Source organism: Nymphalis io, chromosome 26 (genome assembly GCF_905147045.1).
Source record: "Nymphalis io chromosome 26, ilAglIoxx1.1, whole genome shotgun sequence".
Classification (NCBI taxonomy): Eukaryota; Metazoa; Arthropoda; class Insecta; order Lepidoptera; family Nymphalidae; genus Nymphalis; species Nymphalis io.
Window position 1 is genome coordinate 5385448 of NC_065913.1, and position 19624 is coordinate 5405071.

At 33.7% G+C, this 19624-nt stretch overlaps 1 protein-coding gene across 13 annotated transcripts in view; it reads left to right on the forward strand.

Moving 5' to 3' along the window:
• The first annotated feature begins 4775 nt into the window (after window positions 1–4775).
• LOC126778410 (ryanodine receptor) overlaps window positions 4776–19624 on the forward strand; it is a 139419-nt gene continuing 124570 nt past the window's right edge. For all 13 annotated transcript variants that reach the window (XM_050501898.1, XM_050501900.1, XM_050501905.1 and 10 more), the window contains exon 1: window positions 4776–4948. The gene's annotated coding sequence lies outside the window, so the exon portion shown is untranslated. The remainder of the gene's footprint in view (window positions 4949–19624) is intronic.

A 19624-nucleotide genomic window follows, 5' to 3' on the forward strand; every position in this document is an offset into this window, starting at 1 on the left:
GGTGGCCCATATGCTCGTCCGCCTTCCTATTCTATATAAAAAAAAAAAATATCATTGATCACTTCCTGTTTTTTCTATCGTTAAAAAGTAATAACTTAATGTTTATAATCATTGATCAACCCTTTAAGTTATAATGTAGTTATACATACTATATTTTATATTTCACCATGAACTGGATTCACCTTCTGCAAAATCTAGTTAAAGATTAGCAACTTTGCTCCTAATTAAGATCAGTCTCTATCATCGTTGCCCCGTAAATTAAGAAACTTGATGCAGTCTTGTTGCGTGGTATATAACCTACCGTGTATTTAATGGTAGGGAAGACAGAAACTGCCAAACCTATGAGCTAATTTTCTTGTTTTGCAGCGTTTTAATTTTTTGATATTTTCTAACTCTAATTTAATTCGACTTCTGTTGTCTGAGGGTAAGCTTATACTTATGGGTGTACATAATGAATCCTAACATTTGAGTGATGTTAATGTTTTGTATACACTCTTGATAGGTATAACCCATTAAAAATAAAACATCTAGGTATATATATATGATATAAAACCAGATGACCGTAACAAGTTTGGACTCTACTACTACTTACCATCAGGTGGAGTAGAGACATTTGCCATCCCGGCGCTTATAAAAAAAAAAGCTTATGACGGGTTTCATCAGTTTTGTAAAATGAATGGTGTGGTGCAGACACCAAAAGGCAGAACGTTAAATTCGTACAATCATCATCTAAAAAGAAGCGGAGATTTTTTCGAGAATCTGGATTTATATTAACTAAAAAATATCTTTCAAATCCAATGTTGCTATATAGCACTTATTAGAAATGAGTTTTAGCACAGTACGAATGTACTATGTAATTTATTTATATCTTTTAAATTTAGGATAAGCCACATCTTGTTATACGATTTTGGTACCAAGAATATACGTGGTACATGTCGATCAGGACAGGTTTTACACTTAGAAATTGCTTCGATAGATAATAGTATCTATTAATTAATGTATCTATTAAATGGGTTCTTTCAGAATCAGTGGAAGTGTTTGGCTTTGGTAAACGAGGTTGATGGACTGTTTGAACAAACTTTATTTGATAACCGTTTATTCAGGATAAAATAGATTTATCACGTGTTACTAGGGACCATTGCTTACAAAAATAGACAAGTCTGCCAGCGTAACGTACCGGATCTACAACCGGTGGGTCTGCTTGGACCGCTATGTGTTGTTGTGCGACAAGGGCGCGCGAGGCGGCGCGTTATACGTGGCAGGCGGCTGGGGACACCGCGGTGGAACCATCGGTTGTCTGCGAGCTGGGGTCGTCGCCTTCCAGTTTAAATTCTTGCTGGCAGATTCCACGGGATTCGGGTTTTTGGGTGCATCTGGTTTCAGGTCCGAAATCGATTTCAAAACAGCCTTTGCTAATTTTGCCCAAGAATGAAATGGCTACCGCCATTTGTTTCTGTCTTGATTCAATGGCCCTATCTCCTTTGACCACTTGTTCCGTTAGAGCCGCCTTAAATTCGGCATTAATCATCAGTAGATATCAGTAAATCTGGATGTGCATTGATGTGCTTGTTAATATCTGGTCCATATTCAATTGACACGGACGGAACTGCTCTAATATGTCCAGTATTTAAGCTTTAACGCCGCTTGGTTGTTCATGCGAGCATAATGTTTAATTTAATGTCATAAAACATTATATATATTGATAAATATGAAATTAGAATGAAAATTCATCTAAATTTATTTCTTTCGTCTGAAGGTTGGTTAATTTACTACCTTATAACTTATAAAAAGTAGAGTAGTAGGTATAGAATTGCAGCGAAATGTTCCCACAGAACACTCTGATGCATATGACGTTTACCGGAGCAAGCAAATGCGACGAGCTAGTCCCTCAGACTACTCTGATGCATAATTACAAACTTGGTGCTTACGTTCGATACAATACAAATGCGACGAGCTAGTCCCTCAGACTATTCTGATGCATATAAACAAACTTGACGCTTACAGTCGTTACAATATAAATGCGACGAGATATTAAGTCAGATAATTCTGATGCATTCAAATCGATTTCATAATTAAAATAGTAATATGTTAAAGTACTTACTGTCTAAGTTTGGCGAGGATACTCTTGAAGAACATGCTGATAGGCGTGATGACGATGATGACGAACTTAGTGAAATATAAATGTATTCACGTGATTGAACATTAATCATTGAACGTTTCACTTCCTTTTCCAGTTTTCGTAATTTTATTTGCTATAAATTCCAAACTACTATCGCTAACACGTTTCGGCATGATATTTGCCTAATTTGCGCGAGTTCTGAGCGAATGAGTGAAGTGGTTGAGCACTAAAATGCGAATGAGGAGCTGCCGGCTGAAGCTTAGCGGAGCTAGACTGACTTGAGTGGTGGGTGGTGGGTAGGAAAATTTTTTTTTTTTTTTAACTATAGTGTGGAAGTGGTATCACATATGTGTTACTATATTGTGTTCAATAATACTTACACGTTACTAATCTCGACGACGAAGCACGTGTATAATTTAATTGTAGTTTGAGGTTAAAATGTATGACTAACTATTATGATAAAAGCGGTAGGCTCGTGGTATATACTGTTTATAAATAAAAAAAAAAATCAAATATCCAGCTCGGCAGCCATTTATTATATATCCCCCATATTAACATTCTTTGCCGCCCTTTTAAAAGACCATGTTGCCAACTTAAAAATATTAAAAAGACAATTACCAGTTAACAGAAAAATATCACGATATAATTATAAATATAACAAAATCAATGAAATATGGAAAAACAAAATAACATAAATATATATACAATTAATATGAAATATTTATGAATCCACTTAATCACTAATTGCAGGTTTTTTAGATAGGTTTGTTACATAACAGCGTGTTTATATTCCATTGGTGGATAAAGACTACTCCTCTATAACTGACAGGTGAACTTATAAAAATGTATGTTCAGATACCAAATAGGTACTGAATGATTGTGCAAAGACATGCACTATAAGGAGCCCTTACAAACGGACGGTTATCTTGACATTAGAATGACTGGCCGTTTTTAAATTAAATTTCTTTGATAATAACAGAGGAACTAAATATTTTCAACAAACTAAATGCTGTGTTAAATCCAATTACCGATTTGAAAAATAAAACACTTATTTTTATACAAAATCGTACTATTTCGCAATACTTATAATTTGAATGAAATACAACAAAATTCTAAATATATGACAAGCCCCCGTAGCCATATTGCACGTCCCGTCCATCATGCGGTATCTATGTCATCGCCGTACGAAAACCTCCTTACTAATCATTTACGGCTCATCTCGACGTCGCGCTTAACAGCTGGTAGTATTTTAAAGCTGATATGTCACAAGTTGTTGTCAGTAAGTTGTACAGTCATTCTAATGCACGACAAGAGGAGACTTGCTAATGATGAGTTACTTAATGGTAAATTACAATGTATTTTATTCGTCACGTAACATTTCAAAAACCAAGGAATATGAAATATTATATAATGTTTAAAATCAGCTTAATACGATGCTTGGTTTTAATTAAATAATTAGAACAATCATTTGTACCTTTTTTCAATTAGGAAGTCTGGGGCTTTTGAATATTTTGTGTCTTAACGAAACATTATGGTGAGCATCAAATATATCTTGAGCTACCGTTTGAAAAGACTTTTTAGACAGAGATTATTATAAAACTTAAGCGTAGTGTATACATTTCAAACAAATGAGTGCCGTGCTATTAAAGGAACGTTAATTTTGTTTTTTTTTTTTTTACAGAATAGGAAGGCCGACGAGTTTATGGGCCACCTGATGGTAAGTGGTCACCAACGCCCATAGACATGGCATTGTAAGAAATGTAACCATCGCTTACATTACCAATGCGCCACCAATCTTGGGAACAAAGTTGTTATGTCCCTTGTGCCTGTAATTACACTGGCTCACTCACCCTTCAAACCGGAACACAACAATACCAAGTACTGCTGTTTTGCGGTAGAATATCTGATGAGTGGGTGGTACCTATCCAGACGAGCTTGCACAAAGCCCTACCACCAGTAATATTTTTTTTTATCAGATGATTTGAAAGTGTTGGTTTTTTATTTGAAATACATAAATTAATATTGAAGGATATTAACAGTTATAATTAAAAATATAAATCAAATTTTAATTTCAAATTGTAAAAACAACATAGCATTGACAATGTTTCGCAATAACCATCAGTAATATACCAAAGTAATGTGATAAATTGACTATAAGAATTTATTTATAAACGTTTTTAGCTGGTGTTAAGTAAACAATGTGTCTCGTTTTTTCAAATGTGAAATCAAAAATGACAGAAAGAGAAACCTGTATTTAATAAAACAGCGTTTATAAGTGCGGCCTTGAAACATTTAAAGAATACACGCGTAAAAATTGGAAATAGCACACACAGGTCCATTTTACCGTTTTTATTCCTGCATTTGAATTAAGAATATAATAACAATAATTTGATATGTACACTAATTTAAAACTTCAAATATACTTTTTTTACATCCAAAGATAAGAAGTGGCTAAGATGTAAGTGTAAAAGTATTTATTATAATCACTTGATTATAAAACATTATTTGAAAATGGAATTAAATTGTAATTAAATTCTTGTACTCTCGTCCTAAGTGTGATGGCATAGGTCAATTTACATTGGCTTACGAATCTCGCCCAGCCAAAATATAAATAGCGCGTATGTCTTGTGTTCCCGTCCGCTCTAAATTCCGTCCGGCGCTCGCGCAGCCCGGACTGTTGAAAATTCCTATTTTAATGTAGGAATTCAATTCGAAATACGACTGGAAAAGGCCACTTGTGTTAATATCGCTTACAAATCGTTTCGTGTTATGTGAAAATGTGTGATCAGTGCATACAACGATAGTTATATGGATTTTTGATATGTGTTGGTGAGTACTAAATATATATCTATCGAAATACGCTGGAGCTAACCTCGAAGGAGACTTCGGATATCCAATTCATTTTTCGTCATAAAATAGGCCAATCCTGAATTATTATTGTATCACCATTTATTTAATTCTTCTACAGTTGTAATCTTTTTAATAAAAATAGTTATTTATTTATAAAGACATTCATAATATGTATATTAATTATGAACAAAAAGAACACTGTTGTTAATAAATCACGAGATCTCTGAAACTATAAGTCTGATTGATTTGAAATTTAGCATAGATACTCCTTACGCGACGTAGACGCTCACTAAGTACGATTTCTTATCCCGTGCGTAACCGGAACGCTTAGCTAACATATATGCCTAAATATCATAAGACATTTTATTAAATAATTATTCGCTACGAACATGTGATAACACATTAAGAATAGCATAATTTAAATAAATTCGTTCGTGTTCACGAGAAACGTGTTTTGTTTGAAAATTATTCATTCATTTTTGAATGAATTGAAAGAACAGAACTGGGACACGGGAGAACATGCGAGAAATTTATGTATTGAACTTAAAACTCATATTTAGTATATAAGGGTACTTATCATCAATCTTTTTTTTTCTTAATTTATTATTATTTTTAAAAAGTAATAATTATTCATTTCAATTGGTTTTGCATCTGCAGCTTTAGAATGTAATAACTTTTTTAAGTTGAAAATTTATGGTTTTTTGTTATATGTACAATTTTTTTAGGTTTATATACTTTAAACTTAGAAAGTTGTATATGTGTCAATTTTTTTTTCCTTACACTCGACTTAACGAGATCGCTATTAGTTATAAGGAAGCCATTTTAGACAATTTGATTAACTTTTGTTCAATTGCCTGTGTAAAAGTAACCGTTTATTTTTTAATGAAATAAAGTAAAGTTTGTTATACATGTTCTTCTAAGAGGCCATTGGTCATTAAATAATTAAATTTACAGAAATTAGTTTCTCTGTAACTGGAAACCGTTCGGTTCAGCATAATCATCATTTATTATAATATTAGTTCTGCATGATCATAAATTATGAAATAAGGATATCATATAGCTGGTACGAGGGACATTACTTCTTAGTTCTCTTCTCAGCTTGGCGTCAATGCACCAATTGACGTGGCAGGGAGTGGTTAATAATTCTTGCAGTGCTAATGTCTGTGGGAAACTACCCTCACGTGGATCATTTACCAGTTTACATGTTTGTAAGAAAAAAATACGTTTTTAGATATTTTTGTTAATGATGGAAAAGTCCTCAGATTTTATTTACACCTTGAAACATCTATAAGTAGTGAATTCTCGAGCTCGATGCCAAATATAAATGTTTTAATATCGTGCCGTTCGTCAGCCAGTTATTTTTCAAAACACATGCTTAATACGAAGTTCGTTTGAAATGCCAATGATCGCTTAATCGGTCATCGACTTTGTATTGAAAACAAAAAATACGAAATATTTTTTTGGCCAAGAACCTTTGCGGACTTACGTAGAATTGATTACCAAAGTTAAATCCCAGTCGGAAGTATAGGAACTTATAGAGGAACGCATAGAAGACACACATACAATGTAACATTCTTTTTCATTTATTTCATTATAAGGGGAGTATAGCTCCGGAACTTGCGCTACCTAGGGTCCACTATGTAACTCCAGTCATATTCGTGTAGTCTTGTCTAATAATGAGGTTGGATTAGCTATATCTCAGCTAGCTTCAATACCTCACAATAGATAGGAAATATTTACTTAAAACAAAATCATTTCATGCAGTTTATGTTTGCTTGGCAAAGTTTTGTGATCATTGCTACCCGCTAGTTTTGTCAAGGGTACATAAGGGTACAACGCTTGTCAATAAATATAATACTAGCAATGTGATCACAATTAAAAAATAATGAGTTTGATTAATCATTTACTCTGTAATATTTTAAGAAATATCAAGTTATGGTACAAAAATGACTTGTTCATAGGTATCGACAATTTTAAATTATGATGTTTATTTTTTTCTTATTTGTTGGTATTTTCATAGAGCCATGTATCGTATTTATTTATTTACTAACTCGCGACTAGTATTTTTTGAGTGTTGTAATGCCAGATTCATCCATAAACTTTGAAAGTGAAAGTAGTGTACTAGCGAGCCCGGTAGACGTCGTCCTGCCATACAGACAGACATTTTTTCATTTGGTGACATGCCGACAGCAGCGCCACCTATCGGGTCTAATTGGGTTTTCAAATTATATATATATTATATAATTATATATACGTATGCTTGTCACCTAACTCCTCTTAAATGGCGGACCGATTTGGATGAAATATTATATATAACATAATAAAATGTTTACCAATTATAGATTATAAATAAAACATTACTCGTATCTATTAAGTATTTGTAATAAGGTCTAAACATAGTATTCATTGAAAAATATATTTTCGAATCGTGTTCAAGAAAATCAATTTTTGTTCGAGCTCAATAAATAACGTACTTGATACTTAGTATTATAAATAGTAAATTAGGTAATACAAGATCGCGTCACACTGAATTACATCATCTAAAATAGTAATGAATAATATGTCAACTACTGCCAGCTGGTTTGGAAATAGATTTTTCGATTCACTGTACAAGTATAGTGTAAAAGCCAAAAAAGTCGTAAGTCAATCTTTATTCAATAAAGAAGCGTTACACTTGCTTATTGATGAACTGGCGAGAGGAACTCAGCGGAATTTTTTATCTCATATTTTATAATTATAGGTATAATACAATAATAAAAATATATATTTTGTTTAATATTTCAAATGGCCTAGATTTCCAAGGTGTGCAATTAAAAATGCCTTGGTTTTGTATTATATATCCTTTAGCATACAGATGTATTTTTGAACGTTTTAAAAAGCGAGCGAGCAGTTAGCATTTATTCACTACTATCCCCAAGTATGTAGAAAATATGGAGGAACAGAAACATTACCAAAGCAACCATGATCCGACTCGTACAAACGCTTGTTTTCCCCATATTTCTATACGCTGCGGAGACATGGACTTTGCGGCAGGTCGAAAAAAAGAAGATCGATGCTCTGGAGATGTGGTGCTGGAGACGAATGCTAAGAGTTTCGTGGACCGAATTTCGCACCAATATCTCCATTCTTCAAGAACTCGGCATCAAACAGCGTCTTTTGGCGCTGGTTCGAAAGCGCATACTAACATTTTTTGGACACGTCTCCTGGCAAGGAAATGACTCCATTGAGCGCCTTGTTATTCAAGGCAAGGTGGATGGCATCAGACCACGTGGAAGGATGCCCATGCGATGGACCGACCAAATAAAAACAACTGTTGGCGGTCCTTTGCATGAATGCACCAGACTCACCACTAACAGGGACATATAGCGAAGGCTCGTGATGCGAATAACTTCTGCGCAGAATAATTCATAATACTTCATGGCGACCACGACCGCTCTGACAAGATTGTCACGATGAAGAAAAGAAAATCCCCAAGTATTCTTTGCCCCTATCAAAGAGGGATTAAAGACAAATAAGCAAGTTTAAAATTGACTCGACATGATATAAGATTAATAGGAGGAATGTATAGAGGATGAGGAATAATATTCTTCATTTTGTGACACAATAGTGTTCTGAATATCGACGACGTTTGTATCTGTATTTCGAAGCTTAATAAGATAAAATTGTCTTAAAAGATTAATCATGGGAGTTTCAGATCTGAATATTGATTAGAGATCAGGGCCAACGAAATATTGGGTACATCGAATAGTAATTGAAAATACTCGGAAAAAAACGCATTTTGAATGTCAGAAGCCATATTTATCATACGATACATTAAAATCGATCTTGAAAGATTATCAAGGTCGTTTTTATTCTCGTCGCGCCCAAAGAGTTTCACTCCGAAAACCTTTTTCATAATTGTGTAATAATAACCTTTAATGAACATATAAAGTTATAATTATTAGGCGCTATAAATAGATCAAAAGTAATAATATTATTAGGCAAATGAAAGTAGATCGTGGTCTATAATTTGTCGTTTTTATTTTGGTGACAAAATTTATGCGCGTCTATACACTAAATTAAACTGCCTTATAACCAATATTTACTTAGCTGTCCCCGACGCCATTAACTAGCAATCATCATTTGCGATTAAAGACAGTTATGAAATTGTGATCAAATGTTTTATAATCAAAACTGATACTAATCATCGAGTATCATAACAATGAATACCATTTTGGTTCAAAACCCTTACCTTTAAACTTGGATTTTATTTTTCTCTTGACCTGTCATCCTGAAAACTTCTTTTGCTTTTTTCTATAATTGGTGACATACGAATAAGCTTAAGTAATCCTGTAGAGATGAGATATCCTTTTGGTTAGACGGCGTGATTATGAACTGAATATAGCTTTGTATAAGTATATTATAGAAGATACAATTCATCTCATGATAATGAAATAAGGAATAAGCTTCTACTTTTCTACCCTTCTCAAGAAGAGAAGTCTTTGCCCAGATGTGTTTTTTTTTTAAATTTCGAATTCCTAACTAAGCTTACCCGATTAAATAATCCTATTGCAAATCAAAATAAATAAAGCGTATTACTATTAAGCGTATTAAAGATTGTTCAGATGACTAATAGTAAGTAATTAATATTTGTTATTTATCACGTAGGCTTAATCATAATTGACTCAATAAAATGATCAAAATATTAACTTTTTCACCAGTTCTTGTCCGTAGAATTTACTTTTCGAAACAGTGGTAATAGCTTATTTTATCTTGTAAATCGTAAAATAAATAAGAGAATGAATTAATAACATCTAATTACATACATGCCTTACTCTACTTCAGAATCAATTCACAGACGTTGATCTTTATATCGACAATTGGAACATACCATTTGGCTTCCATCCAAACTTGAAACACGACAACAAAGAAATAAATAAACGTATGCCATCTTAAAACAGCTTTGTTACCGTCTGTTACGAATATCGAAGTAATTTATTAATTAACAATCTACAGACTACAGTTTATTTTCGAAATGAAATACTATTAATGATTATCTTATAATTATTTTTTTGTTCATTTATTAATTATTGACCTATTTATACCACTATAATATTCAGTATTTTTTTAAATTCATTGTATTGTATAATTCGAGATTAAAAAATGCTTAAAGGGAGAATTTAAAAAGATATATATATATATATATATATATATATATATATATATATATATATATATATATATATATATCTTTTACTTAAGTTCGCAATATAGAAATAGAATTAAATTGAAAATTAAAAAACTGTCTTCTAAAACTAGTAAATATTCAAAAACATTATGAGATACTTGAAATTAAGTAAATCTAATTATGATCATTAATTTTTCATACAAATTTTGCCTCTCTTTTTTCTTTTAGAGTACAAATTTCTAAAAACGGTTTTTTGTTCATCTTCGTACATATACACTTCGCCCTACTTTTCTACCGTTAAATTTTTAAATTTCGAAAAAGCCTTTCATAAATGTTGCGTTCATAATAAAAATAGCACACACTTATCGTTTATGTTCAGCATTCAAAAGGGTTCATAATGGTCTCAAGCTTACCTAAGTACACATTGTGGGATGCAATAAACGATTCAGTATTGAGTATACTTTCAAGGCTTGAACTGGATATTAGGTAATGATGAGACCTTCACTTAGCATTTTATGTTGTGAGTATACTTACGTGTTACCAGCTAGTTTGGTATAAGTAAATATAAATATACTAGTTCTGATAGTTCTCTGACGTACGTTTTCAGTGTGACATTTGTTTATCAGTACAGTAACAGCCTGTTAATTTATAATATAAATTAATGTCCCACTGCAGGGCTAAGGCCTCCTCTCCCTTTTGCGGAGAAGGTTTGGAGCTTAATCCACGACGCTGCTCCAGTGCGCTTTGGTAGAATACACATGTGGCATAATTTCAATGAAATTAGACACATGTAGGTTTCCTCGCGATGTTTTCCTTCAACGTCAAGCACGGATGAATTATAAACACAAATTCATTTGTTTATCGCTTTAACATATATGACCATATTTATTTGTCTTGTGTGTTCTAAATATAATGACACTGAATGGGTCGATTGGATGAAGTTGAAGGTTGAAGGGTTGCAGTGCCCACCTTATGATCCAAATATTACAAATTCCTTTCTTAGTACATTATGAAATGATTAATGTTTTTCTAGTGATTTTATGTGATATTTATCGTTTATACTCCTATAAATTTGTCTTGGTGACGCTATTCAGACCAATAGGACCAACAGCAAACTCATTTCGGAAAAAAACGACGCTCCATTTCTGTGAAAAATAATTTAAATACACAGTCATTAATAATAAATTACAATTTAGTAAGATACATATTATTACGTTAGACACGTATGGTTATTAGACGCATGTTAAGCTTTCCGACTGCAACGAGGAGAGATTATAAATACTACGTACGATATTACTCGGCTACTCGTATACTACGAAACCGCTATGGTGACTCGGTTGTTATAATACGTCAAAAGGGCCGCATTTTGAGATCCGAGGCCTCTAAGCACTTTAAAATTTGAGGCCCCTCCTTTCCGAAGCGGTAAGAGTAAAATTATATTACTTTTGACCGGGGACCCTAGACTGGTGCCTTTTAAGTCTTGGTATGAATCTGGCTGTTCGTTGAACCTTATTGAAAGCCAGGAGCTTAAAAAGCCAAGCTTCAATTAAAACTATTTCTCAAAATTGGAGTTCATGTACAGTAATCTAATAATATTAAAATATAATTTAAGTTTATCTATATACGTGTATTTTCTGTAAAACACAAATTTTACATAATTTAGCAATCCTGAATTATGACGCGAGCGAAGCCGCGGATATAGCACTAGTATTATATATATGTATGTATTAACCTGCCATTAATAGTCGTACTAAGCTTTACTAACGTAAGCTTTACAATTATACCTAGTAATGTTCATAGCGTATATTGTGTTCATATGTTTACTACGGTATGATAATCTGTATATAAATCCCCGTTATATTCAAATGATTCGCAACTCCGAATTTTCCCGAAGGCTGCTATGAGTTTGCGGATGTCAGTAATTCACTTGTATTCAGTTTTCAGTATGTCTGCGGCACTCGTCCGCAGTGGACGTATCTGGAGCGAGTGTAAAACGAAAATAAAATACTCACTTGTTTTGTCATTAAAGTGTGTTAAAATATGTGTACAGTGACACGCAAAAGTGATTCATGGTATACTATGTGATACTGTGTTGTGGGATTTACTTTCTAAAGATAAAATAGGTTCGTTTTTGTCATTTTGAAATTTTATGTAGTTAACCTGTATAATCAGCGGCCTTTACGAGGTTTGCAAAATCGATCAATGCATTTTCGCTATTGTTTCGTATAGGAAAAGGTCATTTTTGCTTGTCCGCATTTGAATTTCGTTAGCCAATGTTTCAATATGTACATGTGATATTTATTAAAATTGTGACAAAGAACGGGCACGCTTTTCATTAAGCTTATCGTTTTATTAAAGTTTTCTCTTTCTGTGTATGAACTGCACTGCAGTAAAATTATTCCTTTGCATTGCTTGCATGACTTCTACTATCGGTATGAACTAGCTTAGTACGGATACAATACAGTTTATCGGTATGAACTAGCTTAGTACGGATACAATACAGTTTATCGGTATGAACTAGCTTAGTACGGATACAATACAGTTTATCGGTATGAACTAGCTTAGTACGGATACAATACAGTTTATCAGTATGAACTAGCTCAGTACGGATACAATACAGTTTATCAGTATGAACTAGCTTAGTACGGATACAATACAGTTTTTATTCTATCTTAAGTTTAATAGATAATCCTTGCTATCATAAATGTGAGTTTGTTTGTTACACAAATTATATTAATTATATTTTTATATTAAATTTTGCATATACCTCAGGGGTATAGAAAAGGACCTACCTACCATCTCACACCCTCACACACTATACAAAATAAAGCTTTAACACAAATCTCATGATCTAAGAATCTTATTTAAGTGATTTTATAAACGTTTGGTAAAATATTTATTAAGAACAAATAAAAGACGACTTTATGTGATCACCGGCTGTGCAACATAGTAGCATCTGTTACAAAGTAACTTAATTTTTCTTGTAAGCAAATATCTAATACGTCTATCGCTACACTTATTCCACTTTAACGGTAATATATTAGAAACCTGAACAAGATTAACTATAGAAAGTTTCAACTGAATAAGTTGAATGGTTTAGGAAGGTAGGTTCTCAAACAAAGAGCATACTATATATATACTCATATAAATATAGCAAAAAGGCTATATACGAACATGATGTGACGAGACTATGTTAAACGGATTATTCACTTTTAATACTCTCACTCAGTAACAGCCTGTTTATGTCCCACTGCTGGACTAAGGCCTCCTCTCCCTTTTTGGGAAGAAGGTTTGGAGCTTATTCCACCACGCTGCTCCAATGCGGGTTGGTGGAATACACATGTGGCAGAATTTCGATGAAATTAGACACATGCAGGTTTCCTCATGATGTTTTCCTTCACCGAAAAGCACGAGATGAATTATAAACAGAAATTAAGCACATGAAAATTCAGAGGTGCTTGCCCGGGTTTGAAACCACGTTCATCGGTTAAGATTCACGCGTTCTTGCCACTGGGCCATCTCGACTCTCACTAGTCTTTTTAAATAACTTAATTAATTTAATCAAAGGTTTTTTTTTGTTTTATTATTTAAAATAGGTAGGCATACTGGCTAGCATATGGTAAATCATTAACGCCAATAGACATTGACATTAAAAGAAATATTAACCATCTTATGGGGCCAATGTTTATGCTTTTAATACGAAATACTATTGAATAATATTATAGTCAACAAATTTGTGTTAAGCAGTCATTTTTATTCACGTTCGCTCGAATATTTTACGATACATGTTTTTCTTTACAAAAACTTTCCGTAAGCATACAATAATCCCATTTGTATTGTACGTATATTATGAAATGAATTGAATATTATTATTTCTTGAACGTCTATTAAAAGTTTCGCTACAAATTATAAATAAGAAATTTACGGTAAAAAAAAATCGACTATGAGTATGCACATGCATACTTGTTTTTGTATAAAAATTATAAATTATGAGAACACAGCTTTCTTTTTAACATCACTATATCTTTGTCTTAAATAGATATAGTGATATATAGAATGTATTAGTTGTCTATTTATTACATAATAAATGACTGCCTCGTTGGTCTAGTAGTCTTGGGTTCAAACGCCATGTTGAGCCAATAAAAAATATTTTGTTTTTATGTCGACGCATTTTAGTAGCAGCCTGGAATTTCGAAGGGTGTACACTCCCGTGCTTCGGAAAGACCGTAAAGCCTTTTATCCTACTCCTGAACCCTTTGTCGTGTCAGATGGCCGTCCCACCGGATTATGAGAGTGTGGGAATAGAGAGTGCAGTGTTTGGGTTCACGATTATGCTTTATAATATATCCTACGCAGTTGGATGATCTCTCTTGAGATTGGGCGCCCTGGCCGAAATCGGTTAGGAAAAACCCATCAGATGATAAATAATAATTAAATAGTTGGTACATGAGAATTCCGGACAAGCATATTTTCTTGTTTACTTTGGCGATATTGTCATATTGTCATATTTGGCGATACGAAGCTAATGGGCAACCTGATGGTTATTTTTTTTTAATAACTCATCACTCCGTCAATACACCGCACGGTGAGCACTTATACCTATATGTATACATATACACCTATATATACATAATATACTCTTGTATCTGTGTTAATCGATACTAATCCCGCAATAATCCGACAGACGTTTTGCAAGGCGGTGTATTATTTTTTTTCTATGTAAGAGGGTGCAAGCGAGCAGGAGGCTCACCTGATGGAAAGCGACTACCATCGCCCATAGACACCTGCAGAACCCGAGGGCTTGCAGGTGCGTTGCCGGCCTTGTCATTTCGGTTCGGAAAAGTCGCCAACGAATGCTGGTTCCACATGGTGGTTGTGCGAGGCAGGAAATGTCTCAAAAATTGCGCTGTTGTGGATTTCCAGGTTTTTTATGGATTTTCGAATTTGTCGTACTATAAAGTCGATCTACCTAGCCCTTGCCTCCAGTAAAATTATTTACTATCTAGTAGTTACCAGATATTACTAGTACCAAGATGGCCCAGTGGTAAGAACGCGTGAATCTTAACCGATGATCGTAGGTTCAAACCCGAGCAAGCACCATTGAATTTTCTTGTGCTTAATTTGTGATTATAATTCATCTCGTGCTTGACTGTGGAGAAAAACATTGTGAGGAAACCTGCATGTGCTTAATTTCACAGAAATTCTGCCACATGTGTATTCCACCAACCCGCATTGGAGCAGCGTGGTGGAATAAGCTCCATACCTTCTTCTAAAAAGGAAGAAGAGGCCTTAGCCCAGTAGTGAGACATTCACAGGCTGTTACTAATTACCAGATATGATTTATGTCCTTAGCAAACAATTTCTACAGCATGCTCTTAAGCACTGACACATGATATTAATATTCATAGCCTATACGATGCAATTAGCATACCCGAAATTATGGTCGATTTCATTTCATTACGCTACACATCGGAATATATTAACTAGCTTGTTGTAACTGGCTTCGTCTGCATTAAAGAACCTTTACATAACATGAATTTACCATCGATATTATTACTAAATTCATCAATTTTACTATTGAAACCTTACCGATTTCGGCCACCGCCAATCTTAAGCGACGCTAACCAACTGCACGGTATTAATTACATATAGTGCACAAATATGACCGCAAGCACTTCTATTCCTCAATTTGATAATCCGATTGGACGGCGAATCCGATATGGTCAGAAAGATTTTAGGCGCAGGAACAATGACTTTTTGTGCTGTATGTGGTAGGACTTTGTGCAAATTCGTCTGGGTAGGCACTACTTTTTTTTTTTTTTATAGAATAGGAAGGCGGACGAGCATATGGGCCACCTGATGGTAAGTGGTCACCAACGCTCTTAGACATTGGCATTGTAAGAAATGTCAACCATCGTTTACATATCCAATGCGCCACCAACCTTGGGAACTAAGATTTTATGTCCCTTGTGCCTGTAATTACACTGGTTCACTCACCCTTCAAACCGGAACACAACAATATCAAGTATTGCTGTTTTTCGGTAGAATATCTGATGAGTGGGTGGTACCTACCCAGACGAGCTTGCACAAAGCCCTACCACCAGTATACTATAGTACTACATATATACATCAAATATTCTACCGTTAAATGGCAATACATATTGTTGTTGTGGTAAGGTTTGAAGGGTGATTCAGCCAGTGTGCACAAGTTCCCAAGGTTGGTGGCACATTGGCGATCTCAGGAACGGTTTATATTTATTACAGCGCCAATGTACATAGACACTGGCGAACACTTATCATCAGATGACCTATATAATTTCGGTTCAATAAGTCTTTGCTACCTTTTAAGTTTTAATACGAGTCGAATTAAATCGTTTATCACAGTATTAACCGCGCCAGCGTGCTCGTTTATCTATGTAGTGTTTCGTATTTTCGCTAGAAGTCGACTGATAGCGTCATGAATTTTTTCACTTTCCGCCATCTTGGTTACCGATTTTGAATCAATTTTAAATGAACCGCGAGAACGATAATTCAAAATCGAATTAAACTGCTGTACAGGAACAAATATTTAATTTTTATACTTAAATGGATATAGTCATACTCCTTATTATAAAGGAGTCGTATGCCGCAACAGCCTGTGAATGTCCCACTGCTGGGCTAAAGGCCTCCTCTCCTCTTTTTGAGGAGAAGGAATATATAAAAAAATATAAAGGAGTATGACTAATTTATTCCACCAACCCGAATTGGAGCAGCGTGGTGGAACAAGCTCCAAACCTTCTCCTCAAAAAGGGAGAGGAGGCCTAAGCCCAGCAGTGGGGAACATTTACAGGCTGTTGCTGTTACTGATAACTAATTTAACAATTTTGTCAATAGATTTCATTTGACGCAAGCTTTGTAAAATGACAATTAAAATGAAATTTATTGTTAGACTAGAGTTACCCGCGCCTTCGCTTGCGTCATAATTCAGTATTGCTAATTAACAATTTCTATAACTCTGTTAAAAAGTGAAATTTTCATAAAAACTTTCATCGCCTTTATGGGCACCACTACCTTAGAGGTTCAATTTTCTGAAAACTTTTCTTAGTACTAAAATACTGTGTAAGAGGTGCCATGGATATATACAAATATTCATGGTGCCTCAGAAGTTTGGGCTCTGCATTGATATGTCAGAAAGTCGGTTTTCTTTTACATATATAGATGTATAAAGTACTTGGATGGCCCTAATGATAATTAGTTATCAAAACCGCAAGCCCATTTCTAGGCTATACGCATTTTTTGACATTATATTCTGATGGCACAACTTTGTTGCGCTGTAAGTAATATTATTACAAACATAATTTTATCTTTGGACCGTGATTTTTGTTGATTGCACATGTTATTAACTTGGTCGCAATGTGTTTGCTGCGATTTTTTCCTTAAGAAGATGGAGAGTATCGTATCTTAAACTAATGTTTGGTACATTTATTAGAGAAATTATTTGAAAAGTTGTACTGGTTACAAAATATCTATATTTTCGGTTTAAAGGAATATGACCAAATCTAGGAGTATTGCACCCAACTAGATTTTTTTACAATAAGGCAACATTTTAATTTACACGGCATTTTTTTAACATCGTTGTTTTTGCAAACTTTCTCTGGCTTAATTATCTTCTTCATTATAAACTTCGCTTATGACAAGCTCTTCGAGAACTTCCGGTTCGCCATTCACAGTGTTATAGTGTTTCTTGTCTGTCTGAGAATACACTTCCGCAAGAAATCCACTTTTTAATACGTTTAAAAGTAGAATGTATATTATAAATTGAATATAGAACAGCGGGGCCCTCTGACGAATATTTTCTTATACTCTCTAGAAGACCCCCTTGATTATATTTCTTATAACCAATGTATATATCAATGCTAGTGTAATGCTTCAATGTTGAATAAAGTATTTTGATTTCTTTCCGCGGCATTGACTACTTACCGCCTAATGGTCCATTTGTCTGTCATACAGTTTTATAAAAAATGGCATTTGTAAAAAAATAGGGTCATATTTGCACTATTACAAAGAACGTAAGTGCAATCATACTATACCAAAGATAGGAGATCGCTATTAGTGATAAGGCCGCATTTGCATGCAAAGTAATGTAGAATTTTCTATTTTTCCGGAAAACTTTTTATACTTGAGACAATCAAGTTTTTATATATCTATCCATATAATTATTATATTATATACATATGAACGATGGTATATGTAAAATAAAAATAATATATGTTATAGTACATATGTATAATTTGATGTCTTTGTTATAAGTATAAAAAATAAACAAAATTTTTGCGATGCCATTGTTTCGTTTGAGTAAAATTAAAGTAATTATGTTATTTTAATTAATTTAATTATAAAGAGTTCATGAACCGCCCAACCCTGTATGAATGTTAAAGAAATATCGAAACTAGACGATAGTAAAGAAAAACAGTCGATGCAAGTCGTACTCACGCATTGAGGTTTCTATAGCATCTTTGTACTTTTTTAGACATTATTAACTACATATATAGATAACAGTCATAGTAACAAATATTTTGAGAAATAAATTGTTTAGCAATAAAGATTTTATAGACAAGCGACATCAGCTTTTAGTAATTGAGTTATGTATTCTATATACTAAAGATGATAATTTTTAACTAATAAATGAAGGCCCAGTGGTAAGAACGCGGAATCTTAACCGATGATCGTAGGTTCCAACCCGGGCAAGCACCACTAAATTTTCATGTGCTTAATTTGTGTTTATAATTCATCTCGTGCTTGACGGTGGAGGAAAACATGGTGACGAAACCTGCATGTATCTAATTTCACCGAAATTCTGCCACATGTGTATTCCACCAACCTGCATTGGAACATCGTGATGGAATAAGCTCCAAACCTTCTTCTCAAAAAGGAGAGGAGGCCTTAGCCCAACAGTGGGACATTCACAGGCTGTTATATATTGTTATTTACTGGATAAATCACTTATATATTAAACAGCTTATAATATTTAATGACTACTTAATTGGTTCCAAAAATTGAAGACAGAGGGAGACATTTTAAAGTTGGAAAATTTAATTGTAGTTATATACAGATTGGCAAATTAATTAATTTCTTTGTTAAAATGTTTTAACATGGAATGTCAGACGTCGTATGCGGACCTTTTTTTAAAATGACTGTGAAAGTCATGACAATAAAAGTAGTGAAAACTCGGTGTTTTAAAATATGATGGCATAAATGCTATGACGTAAGTAATAATGACGTCATTCTACTTAAAAATACCTCGGAGATATCGTCATACAACACATACATTACAACATACATACATTTAACAGATTATATTGTTTTTATAACATTAACTAAGTATTAATAATTCTCGATAGAAAGATTCCAATAACTTTTTGATTGTATTACCTGTATTGATTACGCAAGATGCTTCGCTGCCCGCGTGTGATTGGATGCTAATTACGGTATGTCCTTTTTTGTGCCCC